The sequence below is a fragment of the Cupressus sempervirens genome, chromosome 11, assembly GCF_028749045.1.
Source record: "Cupressus sempervirens isolate cs-2001-9-10 chromosome 11, ASM2874904v1, whole genome shotgun sequence".
In the NCBI taxonomy this organism is placed as follows: domain Eukaryota; kingdom Viridiplantae; phylum Streptophyta; class Pinopsida; order Cupressales; family Cupressaceae; genus Cupressus; species Cupressus sempervirens.
Window position 1 is genome coordinate 30,393,832 of NC_143128.1, and position 20,721 is coordinate 30,414,552.

The following is a 20,721-nucleotide window of genomic DNA, read 5'->3' on the forward strand; positions in this document are numbered from 1 at the left end:
AACATAGTTGGTGCTGAGTAACACAGTATGTGTTAAGCACCAAGATTTCAATGATGTCAAGCTACTACATTATTGGAAAAGTCAAAGATTTAACAGATCTGAGCCAAGTTTGTTACCTTGAATTTTGTGAACTAGATGGAGGATAAGGATGATGAGTTGGAGGCACAAAATTTTAGGTAAACCATTTTTGGGAAAATTTAGGATGATTCTTCATGATGATTCTAGAAGGAACAAGGTAAGGGTTAGATTCATTGAATCCTATCTAATCCATTCAAATTAAAATTAAAAGTGGGAAGATTTGAGTGGGAAAAGTATTCTAGACTTCTATTTAAGGAATCACAAGCCAAGAAGCAAGTGTTGCTAGGGTGCCAAATTGCAAATTCGTTGAAGGGGGTCAAGGAGAAGGCATTGAGAAGGAAGAATAGAGAAAATAGACTCTGCTTTGATAAGTGGCCATATAGGAGATTGCATTGGTATATTGAGCATGAAGATTCAAGGAGACCAAGCTTGAAAGAAGGAAAAGCTATCAGAGCTACATAGACATAAAGCCAATTAATGTTATGAGTTGAACTAATATCTAAAATCTTCAAGTTAAGTTGTGAGTTTTATCAAGTCAAAAGCCCTTGTTGTTACTCTCTAACAATTGTATCAGTTAGGGTAAAATCCTATGGACTTAGGTTGGTTTAACAACCATTTGTAAATCCTTTAATAGGGTGGCATTCCAAGTGAATATTCTAAAGTCCTCTAACTAGGCCCACTTCTAATAGGGTAGTTAAATCATTTAACCAAGTCACATGTAATAGTGTGTTGTAGCCTTTAACATGGCAGGCCTTTCACAGGGCATCACTTTAGAAGAGTGAGAATTGAGTAGCATGTTAGTGGTGGTTTTTCCCAAACTAGGTTTCTACATAAATCACTATGTAATGTGTTGATTCTTCATGTGTTATTCTTGCATGTTGATTTTTAGTAACTTGCTAGGTAGGAAAGTTTAAGATTGGATACATGAACAGTTTAATGGGCTCACTTTACTTGGTGAAAAGAAATTATTATGACATTTGGACCTTGAATAACTGATTCACCCCACCTCTCAGTTATTCTAAAGCATTTCTAGCAACTATACTCTCCTTTCAAATATTATATATGTATATACAATTTTCCTCATTCACTCCCCCTTTGAGATTACAAAGGTGGTGATAAAACTTATATACATGTCAAAATTTTGTTACCTTCTCCTTCATGTTGAGTTTGATATTCTAGAAATACAATCAACAAATATTTCTTTTAGATTCTCAAATTCTTTATCCCACATGTCTTTGACTACTTTAGATACACTGATAAGAGTGCACACACCAAAAGATGCTACCTCTACTACATTTAAATCTGAACAAATAAATTTTTCTGATGATGTCTCAGCCTTAAGACATTCCTCTAGTTTCTTCTATACATTACTAATTTTTAATGTCAAATGTCCTCTCAACAATGAAAATATCTTGATAATTATCTCTTTTTTCAACTTAATCAAACTTATATCATCATGTATCTTTATAGTTCTAGTCTTCAAGTTTTCAATCTTCATGTTAGGTTGTTGTAGCTTATTAGAAATGTTCTATAGTTCTTTATGCTTGACATTCAGCTCCTTATTCACATCTCCAATGGAATTTTATGATAGTGGGCATTGTCCATACAATGGTCTTCCTTCTATTAACCATCTCCTTAACTCTTTTACACAAGAGTCAAGTCTTGCCAAGTCATTTATGATGTTTTTGCATAAAGTATCAAATAACTATGCATCATGTTTAATTTGTGCCTATGTAGCTACTAGTTATGATAATTGAATAAACTCATTATCAAAAGCCTTAATCAACTCCTTTTCTCTTCCTTGAAGATCTACCTTTGTAGCTTTGCTAGATGCAATACTCTATAATTTTTTAGAAAATTCCTCTAATATTTCTTGGAGACTCTTCACTTTCTTGTTCTTTTCAAATAACTTACTCAAAGATGATATCAATACAATCTAATCACCATCATCAATAGATAAATTAGACAAATTTTAGTCCAATAGAGACTTAGATTTAACTGGAGTTTCTAATAAAATATCTACCTCATGCTGAAAGGTAAATTTATCAACCACAATCTCTATATGTTTGAACTGTGGCAAAAATGATATTTCTTGCATGATTTTTTTCCAACTTTTCTTAAGTTTCCCATCTTCCTTTTCTTCTTTTATTTTCTCTTCCTCTTCTTCATCCTTCTTCTCTTACTTTTCTTCTTTTGTTTTCTCTCCATCCTTATTTTCTTCCTCTTTCTTTTCTCTTTCTCCTTTCTCCTTCTCTTCTTCTTCTTTGTTCTTTTTCTCTTCTTCCTTATTGTCTTCTTCTCTTTTCTTCCTTTCTTCTATTCTCTTTTTCTTTTCTTCTTCTTTCTTCTTCTTTTCTTCTTTTCTACTTTTCTTCTTCTTTCTTCCTCATTTATTCTTTTAATATTCAAAGCTTGTACAATCCACAAAATTTTCAACAATGGAGGGGCCAAAATCCTAAAAAGGATTTTGTGCAGTATCCAAAGTGATGCTTGTGCTATTTATTTTCTTAATATTTATGCTAATTGTTACATGTGGCATCTTTGATGATTCTAGTGCCTCTTTCATTTCTGAATATTTTATAGTCTATATTGTTTCTATTGGTTCTTCTTCTCCATCATTTACCTCTTCTTATGTTTTAGATGTAGGGATTAATCCCCTTAACACAATTCTTTTCCTTTTATTATGAAAGTGTCTCTAATAAAGATTTTTTTGGGTTAGATGGATTGAGTTTTGCCATCATCTTTATTATTGTTTCCTTTGTCTCCTTGTTAATTATTTTTAGTCTCCTCTCGTGATCAATATAGGCTTTGTCTTGTTCCTTAGCTAAGGTCCAAGACTACTCAATAGACTCTAAAAGTGCTCTTCACTTGTATGTTTGCAAAGATTTCTTACTTGATTTTATCTTATTTTCTTATCCTTTTTTGCTACTCTCTTATTTCTGTTAACAAGTCTTTGGGAATAAGAGTTTGTGTATCTAAAAATTTCTTTCCATTCAATATCAAGTGCCTTATGACTTCATTCTCTAGCTCAAAATTTTCAAATTTACTATACAAATCATAGAACTTGCTCAATTGCAAAAAGTTACCATTATTTATGATTGCGTAATTCAATGTCTCTATCTTTGGTTTCTATTGGCCTTTGAGTTAACTGATTTAAAATAACCAAGAAACTAGACCAATACATTCAAGGCTAACAAATTCCTATGATCGATGCAATTGACTACTAATCTATGGCCAACCATAAGGTATAACTCCTTCACTTCAAGCTCTACAACACATGGGCAGGTAAACCTTGAGGTTCTAATATATGGTACCAGTACAAATAAATATATAATCTAAACCTATTAATAGTAGATGAAACTCTTATATCTTCTAATACTTATGCAATAACATAGGAATGAAATAGTTACAAATCACAACCTATGAACCCATAAGCTAAGGAAGGGCATCCTTTTAAGTTCTTCAACATTAAAGTAAATTTGATTTGATTTGATTTGAAGCTTGATGTTTATTCATGATTCCTTCATATGTAAACTAAATTGATAGATCAATGTCTTATCCTTAGGGACTTAGAGTCTATCTAATTTCTCGACTTGATTGACTACATTACAATAAATTTATCAAAAATTCTCACTAAAAACTCATTCTTATAGATATCCTTTCTACTACCATAGAAATCCTATCAACTTTGATAAATCATTTACTTAATTTGTTGAATTAAAAGCAATAGTGAAATGACATACAATTCAAATTAAGTGCATTCAATTGGACAATATTTGCCTATACAATCTCAAGAAATCCAGGTAATAGCAATGGACACAAGATTCAAGATGAAAAGATATGAAGATAGTTTATCTTTATATTCATTTCCTTTGAAAATTGTATAACAATTGTAATAGAACTCAAAAATACTTCAAAATAAGACATTAAGATCCTTTAATATCAAGGTATTCTCAAAAATTTGTAGAGAGAATATATCATAAAGTCTACATCAATAAAATTGGACCGAACAATACTTAGTAACACTAAAATTGTAAATGACTTGGACCTTTTCTATGGCCTTGGAATCTCACTTATATAGGGTGAGATGCAACAAGCTTCAGGCATAGAGAATTGATAGTTTTCCTTAAGATAAAAGATATTTACATTTTGAAACTGTTAGACAAGACAAACATTTGTGCAACAAGAAAAGCTTTACATTATAATATTCCTTTTGTGGGGCCATTTTTTGTTACACCTATTGTTGCATTTTATTTTTTGATGAAAAAGGATGATGATTGGCTTTATTTTTGTTGTGGCTCCTTGGAAGATGTGGCTAATGGAATTGATGGTGATGTTTCTGGCTTTGATTTTTGTAAGCTCACTTCAACTTGAAGATCTCCATTTATATCCTCACGAATTGATAGGACAACAACTATATTCATTTCATCTTCTACCAAGTCATCAATCTGGACTTTTGTGCTACCAACTACAATTGGTTGCTCATTTTTGTCCTCTTCTTACTTTTGATCTCTTGATGATGTGTCAATAATTTGTACCTCATCTTGCTCCATCTCATCATCATCAGTTTCAATTTATTGCAACTACTCACCATGAGCAATATCTAACATGCCCTTGTCAAAAAGTGTGTCATCTAGCCAATCAAGTTGTAAGATATCTTTTATTTCTTAATTACATATTCAACAATTTTGTCAATTTTAGAAAAATCTCTTCTTAAAGAATCAAAGAATAATTTTACTTTTACAATTTCTTTAGTTTTGGCTGCCTACCACACTTTTTCTTTCTCATTAATGACTCTATTCATTCTCAAATAGAATAGGTCATTCAATTCTTGGGTCCATTCCTCTTTATTTTTCAATTTGTTCTTTCTATCTATAGCATTTGGGAATAAATCAAATTTGACACTTTTATATTTGTCCAAATAATTAATAGTCTTGCTTTGTATTTCAAATCTTCTATCATCAAAATTTGAGAGATCATGGACAAAATCATAAGTTTTCTCTATATCCTAATTAGATGAGCTAATCACAAAAAAACATAAAAAGGTAACCTCTTTACTCCTCTTAATCCACTTATTTAAAATTGGCTTTAAGGATTGATCATTTGCCTTTATCTCATTCCACACACTTATTGTTTTTGCCAATTACTCATAGAATGAGGTCTAATCAACTTTATTAACCAAATACATGAGGGCTTTCCTCAGCTTGTCCTCATATTGTATTTCTAGTTCCATGTGCAATGCCCATAATTTACCTTTTTCCTCTTCAAAATCCTCTATAGTATAATATTGTGGCCTCTATGGTGCATCTGGTATCTCAATAAGAGGAGTGGATTTAAAAGGCTCCACTGGTGGGTGAGGATAAGCAATTCTTGGCCTTGTGTGTCTTTCCATCACTTTATTTTCAAGTTCAATTCTCTTTTGAACTTCTTTATTATATGCCTCCAAGACTTTATCATATTTTTCTTGTAGTTCTTGCCTTTCTTTTTTGTCTTTTTGAGCTATGACATAGATGAGGTTGAATGATCCAACACCCAGCTCTATAGCTTCCTCAGTAGTAGTTTCTTCAAATCTTTTGATGATGAGGTTGCCTATCAGCCTAGTATCATCAAGCTGGGAAGAGCCAGCCCTTGATCCTTTCCTTACTAACCAAATAACCAAGGGTACTAGGTCCTTGCTAAATTTAGAACCTTTTATCTCTTTCTTCCCATGATCCTCTATACTCACTCTTTTTGTAATAGAATTAAAGACCAAAGCATCTGCTATATCCCAATTGGATAGCAAAAAAACATCGGATGCTTTTACCATTTGTCTCCCATCTTTAGGGGTCAAGCTTTGGAATTCTTGCATCATCTCTTCTTGGAAGCTTTGGAATTCTTGCCTCTATTTATGGATGCTCTATTTTCAACTTATTGCATCTTTCTTCAAACTTTCACATGTTTATCCTCCAAGAAAATTGGTAGAAGGCTCTAATTTTGACAAAATTGTCATTAGATATGAATTCATGATTGGCCTATTCAATCACAAGGTCCAAATTCTTTCCTTTGCAGAATACCAATATTAATTTAAGGCTCAACATGGGAGGTTCATGAGGGTTCCCCTCTTCTAACTCTACTTAGGTAATAAATACTCCCCCTTTGGATTCCAACTACACCATCTGCTCTAGTTGTATCACTTGTTCATCTCCCAGTTGTAGTGGGGACTAAGTAGGTGAATATTCCTCAATTTGAGGTGCTTTTTCCCTTATTATTTTCTACCTCTTATGCAAGGGCTCATTAGGTCTCTCCTTAGGAAAAACCCTGGTTGACCCTACTATCTATTTCCCTTTATCTATAGTGGCCCTTTTATTTCAAATTATACTATAGCCAAGTCTCCTTTGAACAACTAATTTCCCTAATCCTTATGTAGGGGTAAATGAAAGTCTTCTCATGACCTCTTTGGCCTTTTCTAGAAATTATTTAATAAAGATTTTTTTTTCATTCATAAATTCCATGATTCTAGAAAAGGTAGTCATGAGTTTATTTAGCTTATCTACCTCTATTTTGGCACTAGCTAGAGCTTGTAGTTGTCATCAAAATAATGAATAAATTCCAAAACCCTAGAATACACTCTCCATTTTTCCTTTTTTTATCTCTTACTCTTGTAGAGAGAATTCATTTCCAACCTTAGTCCTTTTCTTGAATATTTAAAAAAATCCCTCGATATCACAAAAATGGAGATGAGAAACAACCATCTTGTACTAATCTAGAAATTTATACAAAACCAACCATCCACCTTTTGTGATTATGAAATGGTGGGCCATAATACAAGTGGGGAAAATAGAGCCTTTGTTTCTTCTAGCCAAATGTGCTTCCTCTAACCCCCCCTATCTACCACAGTATCTCTACAATTCCTACCTTAAAATGCACATGGTAGGACAATACATGGGGAGTCCCTTGGAAAACATAAACCCTAAAGACTATTGAAATAGTGTATGGTATGATATCATCCCAATTGTGGGACACTTTTAAATCAAATGGATTATCCATAGGTTTGATAAAACTCATTAGTGCCTTGGAGATTTTAGGATTGTCACTTAGTAGTACGCATCTTAACCTAGATGAAAAATATCTATCAAACCTAACAAAATTGGCATCATCTACATCCCAGGTAATGTATGCACTCCACAACTAGACTGGTAGATTTTCTTCTTCATATTTCTGGTTCAGGACCATTTCCTTTTCAAAATTTGTAACAACTTTAAAAAGGAACATGTACATCAATAGTGAATAATGGCCAAAAGTCTTCTCTACCTTGCCCTTTCCAATTCCAACTAATCCTATGTGAATCTCTTTAGCTATATAAGATGCAAAGTCAAAAATAATATCCACACCAAAAGAAGAGATATGAGCCATCATATACATAAATTTCATAGGCATGAAATTTTGTTCATCCTCACCAAAAACCCTACATAGAGTCATATATATTTCCATGGCCCTGGAAGTGAAAAATTCCTTCTTAAAAGGTTCTTTTGTAGATGTTGTAACCACTAGAAAATTTCCAATTGGACCCAAGTGTGCCCTCAATGCACCCTGCCTAACCCTATCCCTCTTAGATAAATATTCCTTCTCTAGCCCTAGCAAATCAATGGGTATATGATAATTTGAAAAAGGTTCTTAACCAAAAACCTCCCAAATTTTCTTCAACATTTATTCATACCAGGAATTCCCCATCTACTCTTCTTACTATCCTAGCTACTATTTCATAATTTTGGGCAATAGCCATGAGTAGGTCAGAATCCATAAAAATACTAGGGATCACTAGTTTTCCTAGATCAAAATTCCAAATATTTTAATGGGGAGCAAATAGTTTTCTTTCTAAGAACCATTTCTTAAAGAGATGGAGCCCTATTTTGGTATAAATTTCATCCCTAACCTAATTTCCCCTATCATACAAGCCATCAACAATCTTAAGCCTAGGGTTTACAGGAATTAACTTTTTCATCTGGGTAGACTCATTTGTAGATTCAAGCAATAGTTCAAGAAAATCATCATGTATATTTCTGCTCACATAATCTACCATTCTCAAAAAAACTTTCTTTGGAGGCATATTGGATAAAATTTACAAAGTACTAGAATACTTCTGTGTATATGATGAATTGAGAAACATACTTGGCTCCTTGTTACTCTTTCACTGCAATTCTGCACACACTTTGAATACTAGAAGCTCTTTCACACCTTAATCACACTGGGAGCAATTTTTTAGCTAGCTCTTAGCTCTCTATAACTATAAAATTCATTTGCATACAGATAAAATGGAAAAATTTTGCAATATATCTCTAGTTCTGGTTCACCCAAGGAGCTTTCAATTTTCATAAATAAATTGTAAGGAGAAACAGAGTGGCACCACCTTCTAATTTTGAAAGCACACTGTTGATTCTAAAAAATCTAATAATCCAGGAATAAAATCACACATAATTCACTTTCAATCTACTAGGTTGGTAGCCAATCCAGTTAGATTTCTCCACATAAGCTTCTCCTTCCACTACTAGAAACTCATTTTGGACCCACTGGCACTCAAGGACATGTGTCACACTCTTGCTATGCCACTATGCATAAACATTGAGCGTCTCTTGCATGCAAGATAGTGACAGTCATTGGTGTTTCTTTGATCTGGCAATGCATATTCTACAAGTTTTTTAATGCAATTGTGGTGAGTCCTTTCCATTTCCCTTTGGTCACCATGTTGCATGTAATAAATATCGAGCAAGTCCCTATAGTGGCATGATGATCACCATAGATCTTAAAATGATCTGATGATGTCAACCAACATGATTCTGTTTCCAACTAAAAATCCACACAACATGTGACATCATATTACCTTTGCATGCTAGCATTGTTATTTAATACAAAAAACTTTGTTAGCAACATTTTTTGAAATATGATCCCACTGCATATTCCTTTTCTAGGAGGTCATTATGTCATTACCCAAAAAGAGCCTATAAATTCTAGTGGCAACATAGCGACCATCATTGTTCTTGAAAAAAATTGGTACCATGAAAATATCACATGCTCTTAATATGATATTTTATTTACTACACTTCAGACACATTTGGCAGTCCATCATGGTGACATGGTTCATTAGTGACAAGCATAACCTATAGTGTTGTAAAACACTTTTGACCTGTCATGTTTTCATTTTGTGGGAGATCTCTATGTCACTATCAGAAAAAGGCTTGCAACTTTTAGTGGCAACATAATGACCACCATTGATTGAGAAAAGATTAGATAGTGTGGGCTATCCTCATTAAAATCATTCATATGTCAAGTGGTTCCTAGATTTGATAATTACTTGGTTGACATTTCACATGATTAAAGTGACTGCGAGTTTCCATAATGACATGATGATCACTGTACTTAAAAAGATCTAATAGTAAAGAAACTTTTCGAAAAAAAGAAACAAGTTGAAAACCTTTTTAAAAGCACCCAAAATAATATATAACACTTTAAAATTATTTTCTTGCTCAACCTTAAAATACAAGAAAACAACCTAAAAGGGCTTACTTAGGGCATAAATTTAGTTTAATTAGGGTTTCAGTTAGGGATAAACATTTGAAAGGAACCAAACCCTAATTAGCTCATAAAAACTAGGAAAATTCACAGAATGACAAAACTATAAAGCATGATATGAAAACATGACCAACAATTTTCGTGGTTTTTTCCTCCAATAGGAACTTTTGATTTTGCCTTTTTTTCCTTTTACCTTCTCTATTTCTTTTTCTTTTGTATCTTCTTTTTCAAATTCCTTTGATTCTAATTCTACAACTTGTGTTCTATTCTTCTATGTACCATTATTTGTGAGAAGAATTTTTTAGTTTTTTCTCTAGTCCACTATCTAGGTGTTTGATTATTTTTTGTCTAGTAGTTCAATTGGCTTGTTTTTAACTTAAATTAACTTTAGAGACCTTTTAGTGGTAGGAGGGATGGCTGGATAAACTTTTATGATGTTGAGATCTTCTTCTTGATTTCTTTGAACATATGGCATGAACTAGGATGATCCTTCTATTGTCACTCCTTCTATTGCACTCTTAATAGCTAAGGGCTTAGCAATGAGTATTTATGGTTGCCCACTTTCTTTCATCTCCAATACTATTCCCATGGCTTCTCTAGATTCTTCTCTTCTCATTCTAGTTTTCTTCAATATATTATCTATCATTTTGTCAATTATCTTCTTGATATCCTTTCTATGCAATTGAATATCTATTTCTTTGATGTTTTCTTCATAGGTTCCCCATCTAGAATATGCCTTGTCTCTTTTTTATTCAAGAATTATCATTGCACATCCTTCTATTAGCTCTTATGTCATCTTATACCCCATAGGGTTAATGAATTTTTCCCTTGGTTCAATAGCTTTCATGCAAGTCACATTAGCTTTAACCATAAAATTGATGTCATCTTTGTACTTCTCAACTAATGTGAACCTATATCTCTATTTTATTTTTTCTTGAAAGCTATTAATCATTCTAGTACTATCTTCTTTCATTCTATCCCCTAAATGTTTTCTATAGTTATGAGTAATCAAGTTCATCGTGCATCTATTTATATTCTATTCATAGTTAGATGTTCTAGAAAATTTCCTTATCACTTGAAAGAAAAAATTTGTTATCAAAGATTCAAATATAAACATTGCATTTTTGCTCTTCTATATTATGTCATTGTTATCAAGTATTTTTTGCTTTAGTATCTCACACATGTTCAATTTTTCTTTCTTAACTATGTGGATAAATCTAGCAGGTATAGAGTTCAACCTTGAACTATAGTTCATCTTATAGCCAATTAATTTTTTTATCAATCTAACATTAGTTTCCTTGATCGTATCTAGTTTCATGTTTCTTCCATCAGATACTATCTTAGGTTTGTTTCTACCAACTTCTTGACATTCTTGACTTTAAAAAGGTTACTACCCTCATTACTCAAACCATTGAATTTTTGAATCATTTCATTATCTATCATGACAAGTATATCCCCTACCTAGAACATTTCCTCATGTATGCTACTCAAAATCATCCTTGTCCACTTGTGATGGTAAAACTCCATATAAAACATTTACCTACTAATGTTTAGGTCTTTCAGGTTCTCAAACCCTTATTTAAATGATAGGTAGTAATTGTAAATAAAATCCATGTCACTTTGGATATCATTGTCACCTATATTCTCAAACTTATATTGAATATAATCATTAATTTCCTCTATGTGTAAAAAATTGCTAGATACTTGTGAGAATGATCCTAATAGGTCATCATCTAATGAAAAGTAGGGATGTGTCTTGGATGTTTCTTGAATTTGTATAGAAGTACCTCAAATTTTAAAGCTAGGGCTTTCTAAATTTTCTTATTAAAACACTCCAATTTTTCTATTTAATTCATTTCAAGGACTCCTTTAATTCTTTCATGATCAAATGGTACTCAAAAACTCAATTTCACTCTTTAAATCATATCCAATTTACTTCTATATTAACTGTGTAAATACTAGTAGTTGAAAAGGTTGTTCTTATTTTACCAGTAACCTTGTTTTACTTTGCACACCCACATATCAACTCAGAATCATATGTGCACTTAGCCATTTATTCAAATCATCCTATTCTACCTCATCTTAACTTCACAAGTCATAGTTCCTACCCTAAAGTTTTCTATATTAATTTAATGCTAATTTAGATCTACTAATTAATGAAATGATATACTCACTTAGATTATGATTGGTTAGAGACTATAATTGACTTCAATCTATTCTCAGATGCTTTACTTGGATGACTTTCCAATACAACATATGAACTTTATTTTTCCATAGCTTTAAAAAAATGATTCATCAAGGTTTCCTACAAGATCTTTCACATTTTCTCTTTGACTATTACTAATATTCTCATTCCTTCTATTGTTGTTCATATTCCTTGTAGGATTTGGATTTGTCATGCTATTCCTCATGTTTTTAGGAATCCTCATATTGTTCATCCTACAATATTTTTCATCTTGTCCCATGTTGTTACAAATCTAACAAACTATAACATTGTTTCCACATTTGGGTCCCAATTGACCAATCTATACACTGCAATGACTAGCTATATGTCAAAAATTGTTGCACTGATTACACATAATTCCATTCCTTATAACATTGGTTCCTCTAATAGGTATATTTTTTTTAGGGTTGATACCTCTAATCATTCTGCTATTATCATTATTAAATCTAGGGTTCTTACATTTAATAGCTCTATGACCAAAACCAAGAAAATTATAACAATAACTAGAAAGAGGTTTACATTACTTACCTATACACTCCCTTTTCATGTGACCAAATTTATTTCATGCATAACATCTACCTTTGAATTTTTTCATCACTTCTGTAGGTGATTCAACTTTCTTAGGTCTCTTTGGTACATCTCTAGATTATTAGACTCAACCTTATGACTTCTTTGTTCTCAAGCTATTAGATCATAAGATTTGGTTATTTTCTTACTTTAGGCTTCTTAGATGAATTTTCTCCAAGGTATCCAATACTAGTCTTATCATAAGAGGATTTCTATATAAATATATGTTCATCAATCTTTTCATTGTTTGAATACAACTTCTCAAGATGTAGCTTAGATTGAGTTAGTTCTCTTTTCACAATTGTATTCTACTTCTAAAGTTTTTCATACCACAATTTTTTAGTCTCAAACTCATATGTCACTTTGATAAGGTTAGATCTTAGTTCTACATTTTTAGATTTCAAATTTGACTCAATTTTACTATCATCATCCTTTAAGATCAACTTTAGATTTTTAATCTTTAATTCATGCTTTAGGATCTTATTCTCTTCCTTCAGAAATTACATTGCTATCCTTGATCTAATATTTAGGCTCCTTCGTGGACTTAAGAAATTCTATCTTATCCTTCAACTTATCAATGTAGCCTTTCACATATTCATACTTGTCTTTCAGGGTATCTCTTTCTTCAATAAGAATATCAATCTGATCAAGATCTTCTTCAGGATTTTTCTACAACCCGTCCATATCCATAGAGATCTTACTCAAGTTGTTAGGCCTTCTATGAGTGACTAAGCTTTGATATCAAATTTTAGAAGTAGGAAACACTTAGAGGGGGAAGGAGCTGAATGAGTATTAACAAACTTATAAATTGCATGTGAAAGTAAACTAATTATGTTGAACTATAAAAATAACCATAAAATAATGCAACACATAATACCATATTTTAGTTAACTAGGGAAACCATGGCCAAGGGAGAGCCCCAATTGGGATGGTACCCATAAGATGATCCACTAATCAAAAGTATCTTGTGAAAGATATTTACCCTATTAGGAGTCTATTACATTAGTATAGTGTCTCAGTCCTTATTAGAAGACTAGGCCTGGTTAGAAGCCTCAAACCATTTAGGAGTTGTTATTAAAATTACAAAAAGTATGCAAGATGAACCCACTACCCAAATATGCAATATACAATGATGTTCTTTGATACAAGAGATAAACACAAAACCATCCTATTGTTGCTAATATCTTCAATATCTGATTTTTCTTTGCACTTCTCTTCACAAAAACTTCATCATAAATTTACACTTTTATGGTCTTATATTATAATTTCTCATCTCAAAACAATCACATACTTATTACAAAAATACACGTAACTTCACATTCAAAACTTTTCCTGTATACCTTATTTCTTTAACTTGTCAGCCTTCATTACTTCACACGCTTGCTAAATTACAAAATTAACTTTTTTCTCTCTTAGGATTAATATCTAGGATGTCATCCCTAATTAGTTAAGTAACTATTTTGGAAAAAAAATCCTTAATATAAAATATTTAATTTCATGTCTTTTTCCCTATTCTGTCATCTCAACACTATCACTATAATATTGGAATATCTATGTTCGTATTGACCATACTATCTCACATTCATGTATATCTCATTCTAAAATACTATACTTTGTCCAGTTAAGTGTGCACATGCCAAAAATGCTTTTGAAAATTGTGTTGACCAAAATAGTCTCTGTGCTAATAGATCGACTCTATTGTACTTAGAAAATTTTATAAGTCTTTATCCCAAAATGTTATCCAAGATCTGCTCACTCAATATTGACTATATATATTTCCATAAAGGACAACATCATACTAAGTGACCTATCCAAGTTTCCAACATATCGCCTTCAAAAAAGGTTCTTCTTATAATGGTGGGTCAAGTTCAGGTACTTCATCAACAATGTCTATTGACTTTCTTTTCTCATCATCTCCCTTCAATTTTTCATTGACTTTGTCAATCTTTTTTGCGGCCTCTTCTAGTTTTCTCTTCATAGCTTCTAGGGCCACTTTTAGGATCCTATTCTCCTCCTTATGTTATATCATCTCCTTAGCCAACTCAACATTTTGCACCATGCTTGTTTTACCGACAAATTTTGACATATACTATGTCCTAGCCCAAATCTTTGAGTTCTCTGATACCAATTTGATGGGAATCTTCCAAGAAACTCACTCTTTGGGTTTTAAATTAGACCTTCCCTTCTAGGTCTATACTAGGAGATTCAATCATATTGTCCTACTTCTAAGAAGCTCTCCACCAAGTTTTAGTCCCTAGCACTTTCCTTGGCTTCATACCCTCAAAACCATTCCAAGACTCTTCAAATCTCCACTCACTACTTCCATGGATGAATGGACCTTGAAACTTATTATTTCCACCATTCTTGACCTTACTTGGTCACTAAATCCTTTGTCCCCTACTCAATCTCTTCATTTCCTAGAAAGTAAGGTTAGTAGGCCTAATAGACTCAATTAGGCCTCATAATGCAGTTTTGGCCAAATTACTCTAAAACTTTCTTAAGGGTCCTAAAAAAAACACTCCATTCTAGATACCCTTTTGGGAAAGCTTCAAGATTATGTTGGTTTTAGGTGCCCTAGGTATTTGTACAGTCCAATGACCTAAAAGCTCATTTCTTTAAGGGTTTCCAAAAGTTTTCATACTTTATTTTGATTCCATTAGGGTTGATTCCCCACACCTCTAGATTTCACTCCATTAGTATCCCACAAGACCATTCAATGCTCCTTTATAAAATTAACTCCACCATTAATCCATCGACCCATGTATCAATCAATGGTTATGCTTCTTGCTCCCAACTGGGTGCTTGTTGATTCACCAATGAAAATATGTTAAAAATAGTAAACCATACTTTCATACCTCCAAAATTTACATTTACACTTTATATATAATACCCTTCCAATCCCAATAGGTCATAACATTCCCATGGTGGGATTTTATGGAAGAGGCATTTTTGTCTTCCTCACTCTAGACAAACCTGTGAAATGACTAGAGAAAAAAGATTTTTCAATGGAAATAAACTAACCTAATTAAGCACATAGAGAAATAAAATGAACTAATCTAACCATCTATCATCTACGATACTATCAATTAATCAATTAAAGATAAGATGTTCAACTTCCAAGCATGACTATTGTAAAATAAGCACAAAATTTGATTGGTTCACTATTCATGTTCACCAAAATGAATGAGAAACCCTTGGAATAGGTCATATATTCCTTATATACTTTTATTCCATAAGCTCCATCTACTCAAAATGTTCCATAACAATCCAAGATCATTTTCCCACTTTTCAAGAAATGTTGTCAATGTCAACTTTGACAAAATTTTGCATTTTTTAGTCAAACTTGTCTTGTACTTTCCAAATTGATGCCTTGTGGTAATTTTAGACCCTTTTATCACCTTTCAATATTTTTATTTCTTATAATAGCATTTTAATGCTCCAAGACCCAATTTGCACACCTAGTTGCAACTTAGCAACCTTTTGACAACTTTGACATATTTGTGCCAAAAGTTGACAACTTGTTTCTAACTCACCTATTAGCATCCCAAGAAATCAAATAAAACATTAAGGTACCAAATATATCTTATTTACTAGTTATTTGGCTAGAGTCACTACAATTCAAAATGACCTTGGCATCTTAGAGTTTCTTCTAGCCTACCCTAGGTGCTCTTGCACCAACAAAATTGTGTAAATTATTTTGTAATGAAATGTTATTTTATTATGAAGAAAAATTGATAATATAGAATAGAAATATCAACATATGAAAATTTGTGTACATATAGCTACAAAGGAAAAATAAAACATTGTAGATATGAACATTGTCAAAAGGTTTATGTATCTATTCCTTTTGTGTACAATGTATAACATTATAATTTCATGTTTTGGAAGAAGGCTCATCTTGCATACATTTTTAAATTATAATAACAAATCATAACATGGTTGAGACTTCTAATAAGACCTATTCCTCTTACAAGGACAAAGACACTATGCAGATGTAATAGACTCCTCATAGGGTCAATATCTTTCACAAGATACTTTTGATTAGTGGAGCATTTTGTGGGTACAAGATATAATGGTGTTATTGTTGGAAATATAAGAGGAGTAACTAAGAGGGGAGGGGTCAATTAGTTACCACAAAAATATTTCCTACATCCCTTAGATGTCAATAAAAAATAATCTCTAAAAATTGAACTATGCTGAAGCTATGTAAACACATAGAAAATGTTTTAACTCGGTAAATCTAAAAATGCTTGGTAAATATTTAACATGAAAATATTAAGCTATTATCTATGATTATTATTATTTTATATTAGGTAAAAACACATAAGAAAAGTAGCATGAACACATTTAACACCAAGATTTAATGTGGAAACCCAATTTGAGAAAAACCCACCAATTGTAACTAGTTACTAATTTTCACTCTTTTGAAGTGAGCCTTGTTAGGAGCCAACTCTATTAAAGGTTACAAGGTGTGACCCTATTAGGAGTGGACTTGTTAAAGGTCTTTGGATAATTTAGTGAATTTACAAATAGTTGTTAAGCTAACTCTATTAAGATATTTAGATCACTGCTACAATGGTTAGAGAGTAATAATGAGATGACCTAATTTGGATGCAACTAAATTACTAATTATAAATCTCAATTTTCGCTTGTATACTTGATCCTTCTTGATTGAATATATCTTTTTAGCTTCACAAGGATATTCTTCTTCTCATTCTAATTCACTTCCTCTTAGCATCATTAAATCTTAAATTATGTTCCATGTATTCGTACACTTTTAATTCTCACCTTGACCTTATATTTATATCTTTCATGTTCTCAAGTCAGCAAGAATATAACTTAGAATAATTAGTATTCATCTCGCTAGTTGGCTAGAACCAATAGATAAATCAATTGTTCCAACAATCTCTCTCTTTGGCATTGATGGCAACACAAATGTCATAATACAATGAAATTTTTAAAGCAAGCATAGAGTAAGAAATTATCCTTAGTTTTATTCTGATTCTCGTCCATGATAACTCCCTCTATTAGTGTGAACTCTTTCTACCTTTAGTTTCTCCCTTTGTCCAAAAACTTCTATCTACTACAACTTCTTCTAATAATAAACTCTGTCTTTGATATTGGACCAATTTCATTCTCCCTTTGTACATTTATTTACAAAATTTTTGTGAGATATGAAATAAAAATTCTCCCTCTTTGACATCTCATGCCAAAGATAGTAATCAGTGAATATCAATGTACCTCAAGTAATAATTCATTTGCAATATGCCCTTGTCAATACTACACCAACTGGTTGATCTTTAATATGCTCTGGCTAATGCATCACTAAACTTCATTTCTGTCATGTGATTTTCTTTTGGATTTGCTAAGAATCTTGCCACCATATTGAATGCTAATGTAATATCAAGCCTTGTATGCACTACATACTGCAATTTTCCAATCATTGATCTATATGTTGTTTGATCTACCTCTTTGGAATCATCATTTCTAGAAAGTTTATGTCTAGTAGACATAGGGGTTCTAAGTGATTTTGAATCTTGCATTCCAAATTTCTTTAGTATCTCCTTGATATATTTAGATTGAGCAATGTAGATACCATATTTCTTCTATTAGATCTGCAATCCAAAAAAGAATTTTATCTCTATAAACATAGACATTTCAAATTATTTACTCATTTCTTCTAAAAATCTCTTGCATAAGTCATCATTTCATATGGTTAAAGTATCATCAATGAATATTTATGCCAACATAATATTTTTTTCTGGTCTTGCATTGATATATATAAACTATTGTTATCATTTTTTCTTTGAAAACTAATTTGTATTGAGTAGTTGTGAAGTCTTTCATGCCAAGCTCTAAGAGCTCACTTGAGACCATATAGTGCCTTGTGTGTAATTTGCAAACCATGTCTCTTTTTCTAGGATCTAAAAAACCTTTAGGTTGTTCAATGTAGACTCCCTTAGCAAGAATTCCATTCAAGAATGTAGATTTTGCATTCATTTGACAAACTTTAAATCCTTTGTGGGATGCATATTCCAGTAAAGTTCTATCATCTTCTAATCTTGCAATAGGATAAAAATTTTCACCATAGTCAATACCTTCTTCTTGAGAATAGCCTTTACATACCAACCTTGCTTTTTTTTTGGAAACTTTTTCATTTTCATCTAGCTTATTTTTAAATACCCACTTAGTGCCAATAACATTTTTATCCTTAGATCTAGGGAGAAGAGTACAAGTTTTATTCTTCTCTATTTTTTTTATTTCATCATTCATTGCTTCAAGACAACTTTCATTAACCAAAGAATCTTTAACATTTCTAGGTTCAAATTTAGCAAGTAAACATGTACATTTCAATTTGTTTCTTGTCCTTGTTCCATCTGATTTATCTCCAATGATCTAGTCAGGTGCATGATGCCTTTTGACATATCTTGCTAACATAGGTTCTTTGGATTTGGAGTTTGTTTTATTGATTTATTCATGAACTTTCATATTAAGCTTGTATCCCACTATCTATGACTTGGGTCCATCAGACACAGTTTTCTCTAGTAATAGATTTGTAGCCTCTGATTGCAACTCAAGTCCTTCAAACTATGACTTGGGTTGCACCATTTGCAACTCGATAGATATTGGAGATTTTGGGGACTTAGGAGGTGAAGCTTCTTGTCTACTATATAGATTTGGCAGAGTATCAAGTTCATAATAAACAAATCTTTTGTAATCCTTAGGCTCCTTTTTTCTTTCTTCTTCACTCTTTTATGCAAACTTGTCAATTCTCTCATTTGCACTTTCTATGATTTTATAAGTAGAAAAATTTAAACATTTAGGTTTACTTCTATAGGCGTATCATAGGAATATACCTTCATCACCTTTGACGTCAAATTTACCTTTTCTACATTCTTTCAAGATTTAACATTTGTTGCCAAATACTTTCAAGTAACTTGCATTAGGTTTGTAGCCATACCATAGTTCATAAAGAGTTTGGCTTGAGTTTTTCTTTAGCTATACTCTGTTCAAAGTATGTACTACAAGGCTAATTTCTTCCTTTGAGAATTTGATTGTAACATTCTTTTCTATCATTAGTATTCTTGTACAATCTATGATAGATTTGTTCCTTCTTTCAGCTATACCATTCTGTTGAGGTGTACCAAGGACTGATACTTGTCTTTTAATTCATTTTTCAATGCAAAATTCATTATAAATGAATTCACCACCTCTGTCTGATCTAAAACATTTCAACTTCTTCCCAATTTATTCTTCTACTCTTTCCAAATACCACTTGAATTTTCAAAAAGCTTCTAATTTTTCTTTTAGATACATTACAGTCATCATTCTATATAGTGATCAACAAAAAGAATGAAAAATGTATCTCCATTGTAACTCTCTATTCCAATAGGTCCACATAAGTCTATATGCACAAGCTCTAAGAGTTCTTTAGAATGATAGTTCTTTTTTTTGAATCTAGTTTTTCCCATCTTACCAATTTGGCAATTTTTGCATAGACCCATATCCGGTTTCCTCAAGCTAGGAATACCTCTTACTCTTTTGTTATTGCTTATTTAAACTAGATTATCAAAGTTTACATTACATAATCTTTTCTGCCATAACCAACTTTCTTCTACCTAAGCAATAAAACATGAACTTTCACTAAGATCTAGATAGAATAGGTTACCTTTTGTTTGTTTTCCAAATCCAACTAGATTTCATTTTCCATCCAATAGTTTGGCCTTCCCATTCATAAATTCGACCTTGAATCCAATGTTATTCAACTATGTCACACTTAGTAGAACATGATTTATTCCTTCAACCCTATAAGCATTATCACATATAAGTTCATTGGTCAATGAGATACATCCTTTTCCTTTTATGCAAGAAGGTTCGTTGTTTCCAAATCTCACACTACCACCATCATAATATTCCATGTGCTCAAATTTTATTTTGTCTCCAATCATATGATGTGAGAAACCACTATCAATAACCCATGTATCATTTTTTATAACATGAGAGATTAGTGTCATCTCATCTCCTTCATCATCAAATTCATCTTTTATAGCAATATATACCATTTCATCCTCACTGTTATTAGAATATTTAGCCATAAGATAAGATTTATCACCTTTGTCCTTGTAGTCCTTGTAGTTTTTGAATTCTTTCTTGTCTTTGTACTTTTTTCTTTTCTTTTCATCCTTGTTTTCTCTATTTGGGCACCTTGCAAGAATGTGACCAATTTCTTCACAAGAAAAGCAAATTAGAGGAATCTTACCTTTGTACTTTCCTTCGTCTTTGGAATATTTCTTTGCAAGTAGGGC